The sequence below is a fragment of the Thermobia domestica genome, chromosome 7 (assembly GCF_964235325.1).
Source record: "Thermobia domestica chromosome 7, izTheDome1.hap1.1, whole genome shotgun sequence".
In the NCBI taxonomy this organism is placed as follows: domain Eukaryota; kingdom Metazoa; phylum Arthropoda; class Insecta; order Zygentoma; family Lepismatidae; genus Thermobia; species Thermobia domestica.
In genome coordinates this window covers 33,820,533-33,832,919 of record NC_137460.1, presented here as the reverse complement: position 1 = coordinate 33,832,919, position 12,387 = coordinate 33,820,533, and the positions used below count along the sequence as shown (strand labels likewise).

The 12,387-nt window shown below is 37.6% G+C and overlaps 1 protein-coding gene across 9 annotated transcripts in view; it reads right to left on the bottom strand.

Moving 5' to 3' along the window:
- raw (NDT-like domain-containing protein raw) overlaps positions 1-12,387 on the bottom strand; it is a 482,020-nt gene that overhangs the window by 111,560 nt on the left and 358,073 nt on the right. The window contains exon 1 of one of the 9 annotated variants that reach the window (XM_081764469.1): positions 8,491-8,609. The exons of the other annotated variants lie outside the window; for them this stretch is intronic. The gene's annotated coding sequence lies outside the window, so the exon portion shown is untranslated. Of the gene's footprint in view, positions 1-8,490; positions 8,610-12,387 lie in introns of those variants that run through there. 9 annotated transcript variants of the gene reach the window in all.

The following is a 12,387-nucleotide window of genomic DNA, read 5'->3' as shown; positions in this document are numbered from 1 at the left end:
CGAAAATACATATTTTGAACTTTGGTTGTTATAACAACTACATTTTTAGAAAAGGTGCTGCACCTTAAAATCCGCTCTCTAGTTATTACACACCTTAAATAAAGATGTAATTGTTGAATACTGACATCTATGTTCTCAGAAACATATGATACAACTAGATTTATCTACACACAGTATACGGTATATAAAAATGAAAGTGACTATGATTGTAACTTTAATAACTCTTGAACAACCCAAACGATCTCGATCAAATTTTGAATATAGATGAAGTTCGAGTCTCGGATGTTTTCTATCATTTCATTTTGATGGTACAACTTGGAGGAGGGAAAGGGGGGAATACAAGAAAAGAAAGAGCACATATGAATTATAAGATCAAATATTTATGGTACGTCAATTTTTTTTTCTATGCTAAACAAATAGGGCCTTATACAGAGTGGTTTTGATGCGTAATTAGTGCCATACTAAAGAGTTCGACTAACATGTGCTTCCTACAGTACTCAGGCATTTAGTATAACGATAACCATACGTCAAAACGACTTTGCATAAGGTCCATAGAGTTTTGGTAAGAAAGTGAATAAATGTATGTTGACTACGGAAGTTAGGAGGTGGGATCTAGTTCCCCCAACATTGGTGCGCTCGTGATTTTCATGAATAGTTTCTGAGATAATCGAGAATAACGAGTGTTATTTATTTCTGTATACCTAAAAATTGATGTCCTATGATAACCACGCTCTCTGCATAGATGAAATTAATACAGAAGTATACTATCATTCACTGGCGCAAACCCCGGGGGATAAGGGGGCATGTTCCCTCCACTCTTGGAACTGGGGGACTGTCCTCGCAATAATGCGATTTGATTTTTTTAGAGAGAGAAAGAGAGAGAGAAATATGATGACTTGTGTCCGATTGCCACAAAGGAAAGTGAGATGAAATTGATGTCCCGCCAAGAATAAGCCTCAAATCTGCCCGCCTCCCAATGTTGAAAACAACTCTGCAAACCTGATCCTCACAGCATTTTTTTCAACTTCATAAATATTTCGATCATCGCTTAAATAATAATAATAATAATAAAAAATATGGGAACGACCTTACCCGTCCCCCCCCCCCCCCCCAATGTTGAAGATAGATTTGCCCGCTGCTCTCATCCATATATATGGTGTTAAGCTTGTGGTTTGAATTCGATCAACTGTTTATCTTAATATCTCCCCTAGCCTTCGGCGGTGGTCTAGTTGCGAATGCGTGTGCCTTTTGTGCACTGGTCCTAGATTCGATGTTTGGTGGGAGAGCACAAAAATTTAATTTCGAAAGCATTCATTATCCGTCCACTTTAGCCTAAAGGGAATAACCGTGGGTTATTAAACCAGGGGTAAAAGTGGATCTGAAAAGATTGTGGGACGCATGACGTCACGCCGCCCTCCGTGTCTATCTCTGCCCATTGTAATTTTTAGGAAGTGGAGGGACGCCATAGATTTTTATAGAACTGGGGAGACGTACTCCGCGTTCCCCTCACTTTTACCCCTGCATTAAACTAAAAACAATATTATTTTTTTTAAATATCTTCCCTTTTCAATTCATTGAGTTGAGTTGAGTTGAGTTTTGAGTTTAACGTCCCGTTCAACAGCGAGGCTATATGAGACGTGGACCTACTGATTAACGTGGAATCCGAACCACATGAGCTCCCGCCGGGAATCGAAGCCGGGTCTCCCACGCCAAAGGTCCGTACGCTAACCGCTTAGCCACGGAGGAGCTCCTTTCCAATTCATTATAACGATTTTTGTTGTTGTTGAAAATCAATCAAGTTGCCTTGATGCTAATGCAAAAAATTACGACGAAGGACTGAAGGGAGTAAAAGGAGCGAAGTCTTTCTCAATTGATTCACAAATTCAAAATTCGCTTTTTAAAAGCTTTTAACTCCGAAATTTCCTGGATTCTCGATTCCTTGCAATGCTTTTCAAAAATGTAACTGAAACCTTTGGCAAAGTGACTCATTCCGTAATAATTTGCGTCTATGCAACACAAACTTTTGCGCTTTCGTTCGCGATAATAGGCATAGGAGTTGTATAATTGATTTTTGCATGTTTTGCGTTGCTTTACGCTTTTTTGGTTTTTGTGAAAACTGGCTACGGAATAAGGTCCATACCCCTCGAAAAAGCATTTAGGCTTGTCAACTGCTTAGGTTGATTGTACGTTGAAATTTGCCCTTTGCGGAGCATTTTGCCTAACAAACGTAAGTGCCCCCACGTTGGCCTTACGTTATAATTGGCCGCTTTGCCGAGCATTTGCCTAAAAAACTCAATTGCCAACTTTGGACCTACGTTGTAATTCGACGCTTTGGCAAGCATTTGTCAAACAAAGTTCCGAATGTAACTTCCCACAAAAGAAGTAAAAGTGCGTGTTGGTCGGGCAATACACACAATAACTACATTGGAAAACAAACTTAGCAACGTATTTTCACAATTCTTAAAACATGTGTACCACAACTAACGTAGCACCTAAAAGTATGTTACTCGGGATAATATTAAATGTTTGCAGACTTTAGTATCTTTAATACGACAATGTATATGTATATTTAAAAATCTCACCTGACGTTCACATCCACACAAAGAACGGAAAATTCGCACATTCTTCCTGAAGTATATAGGCCTACACGGAATTTACAATTGCGGAACACAATCACATCAAACATATAATACGAAGACACATACACGTGTGATAAACGCATGGAGTTAACCACTATACTGTACACATGTCTTATGTCACCATTGCACACAACATGCACACTGGTGCCACGCGCCGATTTCTTCCGTGGATAATAATAATATCGCATCAATGCACAACATAAACCGAAACAAAGACTAATTATAACAAAATAATATTTATTATTCAAGTACTTTTTTCTCTTACATTTCATCACGCTTTTGCACTCTTATAGACCAATTATTGTTATTAATCCCAACCAGTGTATGGAATCTACCATTTGTACCTGTCCAGTAGAACTAAATTATTTACTATAATAATGACCGTTATCCATTCTCATTTATGGAATTTCAGTGACTCAGTGCTACAGTTCTCATCTCCGGTGTTAGAAGTCCCTGATTCTATCTCAGGTCATGAGAGTTATGGTAGACAACATCGTGTTCGAGCAGTAGTCGAAAAGGTGTAAGAATTTTTGGGGTTTCATCATTCACACCAGGTAAATTCCGGGATGATACTGAACTTACAACTTTCAGACCGCTTTCTACTTTTTCCCATTTTCCCGGAGGGTGTGCTCGCCGAGAGACGTCACCTCTCATACGAGACGGACTTAAGGCCATAGACAGGGCCGGATTTAGGGGGTGCAAAGGTGCACGTGCACCCCTTTCCCCTTTGTTGTAAATATACACTATCTAACATGAGAAGCTAGCAGTGAAAATAGCAACACTTTCCAAAACTTTGTGCCATAATGTTTCCGTTTGGGACTTAAAAGAAAGCAGAGTTTTGCAAAAGCAATAGCAAAAGCAATAATTTTCGAAAGGCTGAAGAAAAAGGATTCATCAAGCAAAACAATATAACATTTGTCAAGTAGGGAAGAAAACAGAACCCAGGAGGAGAGAACATTTTTTCCTGCATAACACTTGCGACCCTCTTTAAAATACTCCCACACCCCCTTGGATCAGTTGTCAGGGGTAAAGAATATTGTCGCATGTCACTTTGAAGAGTTTGAGTGTGATTGGTTATTTTGATAGTTATTGGTACCCCCCATCAGACAATCCTGGATCCTGCATAGAAAAATATGAAATGAAATCTTTAAGTTTAACGTCCCGCGGTTATACCGGTTAGGCTAAAGGAGACGGTGATAATGAGAAATGAGTGAAACGGTGGAATGAAGAAAGTGGGAGGAAACAGGAGAACCTCGAGAAAACCCACGAGCACTGTGTTTGTCCACCACAAAGTCCACACGGTGCGAGCTGGGATAGAACCAGGGACCCCAAGCACCGGAGGTGAACGCTCTACCACTGAGCCACCGCGCCCCGCCTGGCCATAGATACCGGTAATGCTTTTAAATATGTATTAATAAAATAAAATAAACATCACGTTCGTGGGTTTTCTCATGTTTTTCCCGTTTCCTCCCACATTCGCATTCCATCAGTTACTACATAAGCATTACTTTTCATTATTCATCCGTCACCTTTATCCTAAAGGACACCGCATACTACACTAGAAATTTCGTTTCATTTTCAATGTATCAGTTAGTAATGTTTTAGTGAATACACTGAGAAAAATCCGTTATACAGACAGCGGTATATTGTACAAATATACGGAATCCTTATGTTTACTACGGAAATCTGTACGAAACATACATTATTCATAAGCTAGATACGTAATGCCTTTTTCCCGCTAAGATGTTACATCATGTCGTTGCAGGATGTCTTGACATTTAAAGTCTTCCGTATATTACATACATATACATATTGTACATACCTCAGCTGTATGTTATATACGTCCGTCTGTACGTGAGATCCTGACCGCCTATGTACAGTTTCTTTCTTTCGTACGGGAAGTACGTTCATTCGGAACACACGGTAAATATGTATTTAAAAAAATGTTTTCAATTATAGGTTTGCTATAAGATGTTACATAGGGTTGTACGTTAATTCCAAAAACTACAGTATTTACGGATGTAACCTACGGTTTTTTAGTACGCCACATCTTTTTTTCTCATTATAGATTTTTGAAATTTAAGTAAAATATTTTTGGTGATTAGTACGTTTTATAATTTACATCGGACTTGGAAAATTTAATGTGTGGTACTTCTTTGTTTTATACTATAGATGTATTGCAATGAAATGTATGAAACAGGAGAGTGACAGGATATTTTCTGACGACAATTACAGTATTGGCCAATGAGATAAAGTACAAAACTGTCTTAACTCTTAAAAGTTTATTTTGTGTCCAACTGATCTGACATCTACTCGTATTTATTATTCGATATCTCACATCGAGTTGAACAATAATAGCATGTTCGAGAATAAACTAATCCTAGCCACACATATCAAAATGGGAATCGAACCCAGCGACGCAACTAAGCTTTTTGTCGCCCGGGGCAAGAACTCGCTTTAGCGGCCCCCTCACCAACCAAACCAGAACGCTCTCCGATTACACCTGATATTGGCATCCCACATCTTTCCTATTCCATTTTTTCTTCTTCAAATGGTAAAGCCTGATTTCAAAATTCCAGTACATAATTTTTAGTGCAAGATAAAACACCAAACTAATTAGTATTTGATTACCAAATAATCTAAGAATAGCATACTTGACATTTTCTTGTAGTCTATCATAATAACTGTAAATTACGATGTTTTTGGAATTACATCGGGATAAAAGTGAGGGGGAACACGGGAGGACGCCGTCCTACCTCAAAAAATGTATACGGGGTCACCCAGTTCCTAAAAAATACAATGGGCAAAGATAGGCAGGGGGACGGTGTGACGTCATGACGCTACCTACCGTCCCCCTTCCTTTTCAGATCCACTTGTAACCCTGTAGGAATGTGCATATGTGCAGAATGAATCAATAGCCTGTTGCTTTAGCATAGAATATTTAATTATAACAGTCAAGCTGTTGTCTCGAGTATTATACTCGGACATTTTGCAAATATCTTAAATCGATGAAAGTTAAATGAAAACTCAAAAAGCTGGAACTAAAATTTAACTTTGTGGGTTCTTTTGGCTGCAAAGGTTTTCACAATGTCCTCTAAAAGTAGCTTTGAAGCTAGCTAACTTATGCTCTATGGATGTAATCCTAAGATTGTTGAGTCGTTGTTGTCCTATTAAGTTTCTGAGGTAATGTTTTATAATCTTTGGTTTGCTATAACTCCTTTCTTTGCTTTACAGTGAAAATAAACATTTGCACAGTTGTGTGCAGTCCCTGGGGCACGAGCCCCGTTTGCTCCCCTTCCCCTTAGTTACGCCACTGATCAAACCTAGAACTACTGACACGGATAGAACGTCCATTAGCTACTTTTTATCAGTTATTCTTCATAATTATCACAAACTGTTTTTCTCCTAGTAATAAAAATAACTTATTGAAATTATTAAAATATCTATAGGCTCTACAGAAAAATATCAATCACTCGGATTGTAAATTCTCAATAGGAAAGTGAATGGTTATAACTTCATGCTTTTATTCTATTCCAGGACCTCGTGATCTAATAAAAATGTCGCTTTTGTTGCTCCGAAACCTTGCAGATTGTGTATCGCAGTGGTTCTCAAAGTGGAACCACGGACCCCTGGGGGTACGCGGGAACTAGTCAGGGGGTCCGCGACGCCTAAAATTTGAAATGTGATGTAATAGAATACAACTCACAGCTGTGGGCACTACGAGTACAAAACAATAACTATTCATAACTTCCAGTGCACAAGGATTTCATTGAGTCTTCAGGTGAAAAACTTTCTGCTGAGATGCACGAAACACTCGTATTACACTTGAGAGCATTAGCTGCAACTTTTCGAGAATATTTCCCTGTCGCACAATCTGGTAATGGTTAGATTAAAATCCTTTCACTAATGTAGAAATCCATGACATAATAAGGTATGAATCTCTCTAACACAGAACAAGAACTGCCGTTGGAACTATCCAGCGATACTTCATGGAAAAACGTTTCCAAAGAAAATGAACTTTGTAGCTTTTGTTTGCATGTGCGCTGTGAGTATGAAAAGTTGTGTTTAAAAAAAAAAAAAAAAAAAAAAAGTCATATTAACATTTGATTATGTGAACAGACCTTTTCTGCTCTTTGCAGTATTAAAACCCTAAAGCAAAATCGTCTTAATGTGGAATCGGACGTAACATGAGTGGTGACAAAAATTATTCCAGATTTCAATACAATTATGAACAAATAGCCTATAAAGAATTTCATTCCTCACATTAGTGACCTCACATTTAAGAACATTGTTTATCAAGTTAATTTTCTTTAAAAATACATTAATTCTCAGTCTTGAAAGTTACTGTATTTTCAATTGAAATTTCGTTCGCTACGAAACAATTATGTATCTTTAGAATAAATTACTTATTGCATTATTTTTCTTGTCAGTGGTAATTATAATTAGTACCGGTATATTTTTTAAATACCATGTAAAATTTCAGATATCATTGCAAGGGGGTCCGCAGATCACTTTCCGAATGAACAGGGTGTCCGCGTTATCGGAAAGTTTGAGAACCACTGGTCTATCGCTTTCTGCTATTTTACCGCCTCCAGCTTATGCAAAATTAACTTGCCTTAGTTAAAAACGCGAAAACTTAGCATCCCTTTTAAGGACCATGGCTATATGAGAAATAGACTTATAGTCTAAGGTGGAATCAAAACCATGTAATGTGTTCAATGTTTTCCCCACAGTTAGAATTGTGTACGAGATGAGACAAGACGGAACATACAGTAGCTCTTCCAATAGAAACAAATAAGCCTATATATTTTTCGAGACGAGACATCACTTTTACAACCCAATTTTGAGACAAGACAGCCTCTTTTCCCTCGTTCATAACCCTACCCCCATACTAGGAATCGTACCCGGTGAACCAAAGTGACGCGCGGTATCCACTACACCACCAATGATCGCCAAACCGTCGATCGCAAGGTACTTAAGTAGCGCGTGGAGACATTTTCGGTAGATCGCGTTTACACTCTGGTTGGCTAACCTTGATTCCTCCACTTGATAGGCAATAAACAAATGTAAGATTAAAAAAAGAAAAAAAAGTTGCTAGTTCTTTCTGTTGGTAGTTCATAGTAGGATTTCGAAGCGGTACGGTAGCTCAGAAACTTCGTTAAGTTTGGCGGCCATTGCACTACGGTAGCCCAACAGGGAAGGCCCAATCACGAATCGCTATTGCGAATATATACAGAAACTTACAGTACTAGAACTTTGAATTGGTAATCGGAAGTGGTACATGAATCGCCATGATTGGCAAATTTTTGAAATTTTAAAATTGTTTAGTTCAGCCTTGTGTTATGTATGTATAATTATGTTATTATTTACAATGTTTATATCAACCAACGTATCAATCAGTTTTTATTAATATTATTATTATTATTATTAACGTTAATTTGATCCCCTCTGAGAAATTGTGCGAGCGACCATCGCTAGTGTGGGTTTGTCTCCTTTTGCCAAGTTCACAGACCTCCAAAGTAAACACTAATTGTCTATAAAACAATGAGAGATCTAATGTTGTAAATAGACTCAAACAAACTTCATAAACTGTCAATAATAAAAATTTAAAAAACGCATAGAGAGGATTGTTAAACGGATTTTACAAATATTTTTGCAATAAACACTGAAAAAACAACTATTAAGTGAAAGCAATACGGACTCTAATTACGTAATCCTAACAATAATTATATATCACAAGACATGCAATCTGAATACAAAACAATATAATCTGAAGATAAAAACGGAAGTCTGACTACGAAAAAGAAAAAGAAAAAACAAAAGAAGAGGAACTTGCGTGTAATCTTCCTACCTTGGCGGACGAGGTCGTGTGTCGTGTCCGTGCAGTCATGACGACTGCTATACACGCCAGCAGCTCTCCGGGCCCAGCGTTCACCAAAGACTGGCATTGCCTTCGCTATTCGCTTTCCGCCCAACACACTACCCTACACCGAAGTTTTCAGGCGATGACGTCATGACTAAACCTTCCGCTGGTGCGGCGGCTTGTCTGTCAGGAGGGCTGGATGCGGGCGGGATGTTATGGACTTGGTACAGAAAAGAGAAGAAGGATACACCTGCAACGCGGTGAACAATTTATTACATCTTTCGACATTTAAAAAATATATATCTTTGCATCTTTTTTCTTTTCTTTAAAAGGGTTTGCGTTTTCTCGTTGTATCATTTAATTTAATCCATTTACTTCACAGACACAAAAATTCATCGTCGTAGAAACAAAATCTCGCAGGTCTGTGCCAATCCAATCTTCTTAGGGTAATTACTGCTCACCAGAGATGTCCAAACTCGATGAGACCGGGTCTCGAGCTGAGTAAGTGAGTGCGATCTCGTGTGAGCCTGAATTCAAGACAGTGCGAGTCTCATATAACGTAACGCTTATTGAAGACAGCCAGCCCGAACTCGAGACTCTGAGCCTAAGATAATTCTCGTCAAGAATAGTGAGTCTGAACTCAAAAGACCCAAGCCTAAAATAATATGAGTTCTCGTTCAGAATAGTGAGCCCGAACTTAAGAGACTCCGAGCTTAAGATAATAGGAGTTCTCATTGAGAATAGCGAGCCCGAATACGAGACTTTGAGCATAAGATAACGAGTTCTCGTTGAGAACAAAGAGCCCGAACTCAAAAGACTCCGAGCCTAAGATAATACAAGTTCTTGTTGAGAAAAGTGAGCCCGAACTTACGAGACTCCGAGCCTAAGATAATATGAGTTCTCGTTGAGAATAGTGACTCAAGACATTTCGAGCCGAAGATTGCGTAAGCTTTCTTGCGATTAGTGAGTGCGAGCCTCACTGAGAACGAGCCGAAACTCGAAAGAATGAGAACCTAAGACAGTATGAGTTTTGGTTAAGGGTAGCAAGCCTGAACTCGAGTGACTGCGAGCCTAAGATTATTTTTCTCGAAAATTAAGCATGAGAATCTACACTCACCTACTTCACTTTCTTCACTCAAATGAGATCTGTCGATGAATGGGCAACATTTTTAGGTTTGAGGTCTATTTTTCATTTCAAAAATCACTGGCGGTTTACTTATCAGTTCAATACCCCCGTTAAAGGTATCGCAAAGTACATACTATGATCAAGGGCGCCGATTTCCCTGTAAATTTGGGGGGGGGGGCATTCAGATGCAGAAGGTATATATATATGAAGATTTTAAGACAAATTGCACTCAAATTATGCCAAATATTGTATATTCATAAATACAATAGGGGGCCTACATGAGCTTTGGGGGGCCGGGCTCCCTCGGCCCCCCCAGGATCGGCGCCCTTGACTATGATCAATACACCCCTCGTATACGTCTTATCTTCAGACATTATTTATTTATTTATTCATTAAACGATCACAATATTGTATAATTTTTCTCATAATTAAATTGACAATTAATTACCCGTTGTAATGTAAAACACGGGCAAGACAAATACGATTAAGGAAAGGTCAGAGACGCAAACATAAGACGTTTTAAAGATGTATGACAAAGAAAATAGTAAAAACACGAAGAACAACAAAACACGGGGGATGTTCCGATATGTTTCAAAATCAAATATTGCCTTATCGTGGAAAAGGAGGAGGGAAGAAAAAAGTAGTACATCTGGCAACGTTGTGAGCTTGTAGAAATCGCTTCTTACGTCATCATCGTTCTGACTGGATGAAAACTTCTTTTCTGTTTGTGTTTCTTTTTTTTTTTTTTTTTTAAATCTTCCTCTTCTTCTCACACGAGAAGACAAGAGAACAGATTGTACCTGATAGAAAAAGAAGCAACTGACACACTACGAAAATCATTTCATTACAAAAAAAAAAAAAAAAAAGACAGGTGAACAATAGCTGTTAACATGCTTCTTCTTCGCGTGAGAATATAACTTATTTCATCTTCCAATTCCATTTAATACTCACACAAATATTTCCCTCGCTTATTCCCGGATTAGTTCACCAACAAAATTATTTTATTCGCCTTCTTCTTCTTCTTCTTCATTTTTTGTTTGTTTTTGACTTAGTGGAAGCAATAGCGCCAAAAAAAAAAAAAAAGGATGTTTACCATGAAGATTAACCATCCTTTCCAATTAATAACAACAAAACAGCAAAATGTTGAAACCAGTACATTTTTCGTGTGATACGTAACAGTAGGAAATACCAGCACCTTTTTCCTAAACTTTTTAAAAATGTGTTTTCTCTGGCTATTTTCTTTTAACAAAAAAATATGTATTAACGAATAATAAAAAAATATGTATTGATTATCCACATAGCAAAAAAAAAAAAAGTAAATAGCGAGGGAAACAGCTTTTTTTTTGGGGATTAATCTAGCGTCCCAAGCAGAGGCTTCAACTCAAACATTATCCTTAGCTATACACGAACTCACTCACTGACATAAAATAATGGATACATCTGGTTGACGTGGAAAGCTGAAATTTGGCATGATTGTAGATTTTTGGGACTAGCCCACAGCAAAATTGCCAAAAGTAAATATTATTAATTTTTAGATGGCTCAAAAGAAGAAATTCCCTACGTTATTTAAATAGTCTTTTTGGCCCTATAATCTCATGTTTTAAATACTTACAATCAGTAGCGTAGCCAGGATGTGTGTTTGGGGGGGGGGCCCAAGTGCTGTTATAGGTACATATAAAAAAATTACAAACAAAAAGATATATAAACATAAAAATATATAAAAAATTACAAACATCAAAGTACCAAAGTACATTGTCGGACCTCTTTGGGGGGGCCCGGCCCCTCCGCCCCCCCTTCCCTACGCCACTGCTTACAATTGAAATAAAAAAAATGAAATTCGGTATGCTCATACGTTTTCGTTAGCGTTATTCAAGGAAATCACAAAAAATAAAAATGTCCAACTTTAGAGTAGTTTTATTGGGGTACTGAAAAATCTTCCCCATGTTATTCATATGGGACATCATCTACGCCACAAAATTTTTGCACACTTCCTATAGGGCTACAATTATTACATTTGGCATGATTGTAGCTTTTCAGGACTCACCCACTGGAAAATTGCCAAAAGTGAATATTTTTAAGTTGAAAGGGTTTTAAAGGAAGGATGAAGAAATATTCCATATTGTTATTTATTTTTTTACTTATATAATCTCATATTTTATGCACTTGGAATAAAAACTGGAAATTCGGAATGCTTGTACATTTTCGTTAGTGTTACCTAAGTAAATCACCAAAAATAAAAAACAAAATTCCAACTTTAGAGTGGTTTTATGGGGAACTGAAAAAAAATTTCCCATGTTATTTATTGGGACATCTACATCCCAAAATGTTTAAGCATTTCCTGTAGGGCTACAATCATGAAATTTGGCATGATTGTATCCTTCTGGGAGTAACCAGCAGAAAAATTGCCAAAAGTGAATATTTTTAGTTTTTAATAGGTCTAAAGGGGAAATGAAAGATCTCTATGTTATTTTTAAATGGGTGTTTTCTTAGGATACAAAAGGTAGTCGAAACACGAAAAGAAACCTAAAATTTGGTAGAATTGTATGTTTACAAGGTGCGACACTGTAGGCTTAGCACACGTGGGAGTCTGGGAGCGGAGTCCCCAACTAGCCAAAGGCTAACCTTTCTACTAAAACTGGAAGTTGATATAAATCCACTTTCGGCTTCAATATTGATTTACCTACAACAGAAGAGATACGGCTTAACGAGAAGTTATTATTATTATTATTATTATTATTATTATTATTATTATTATTATT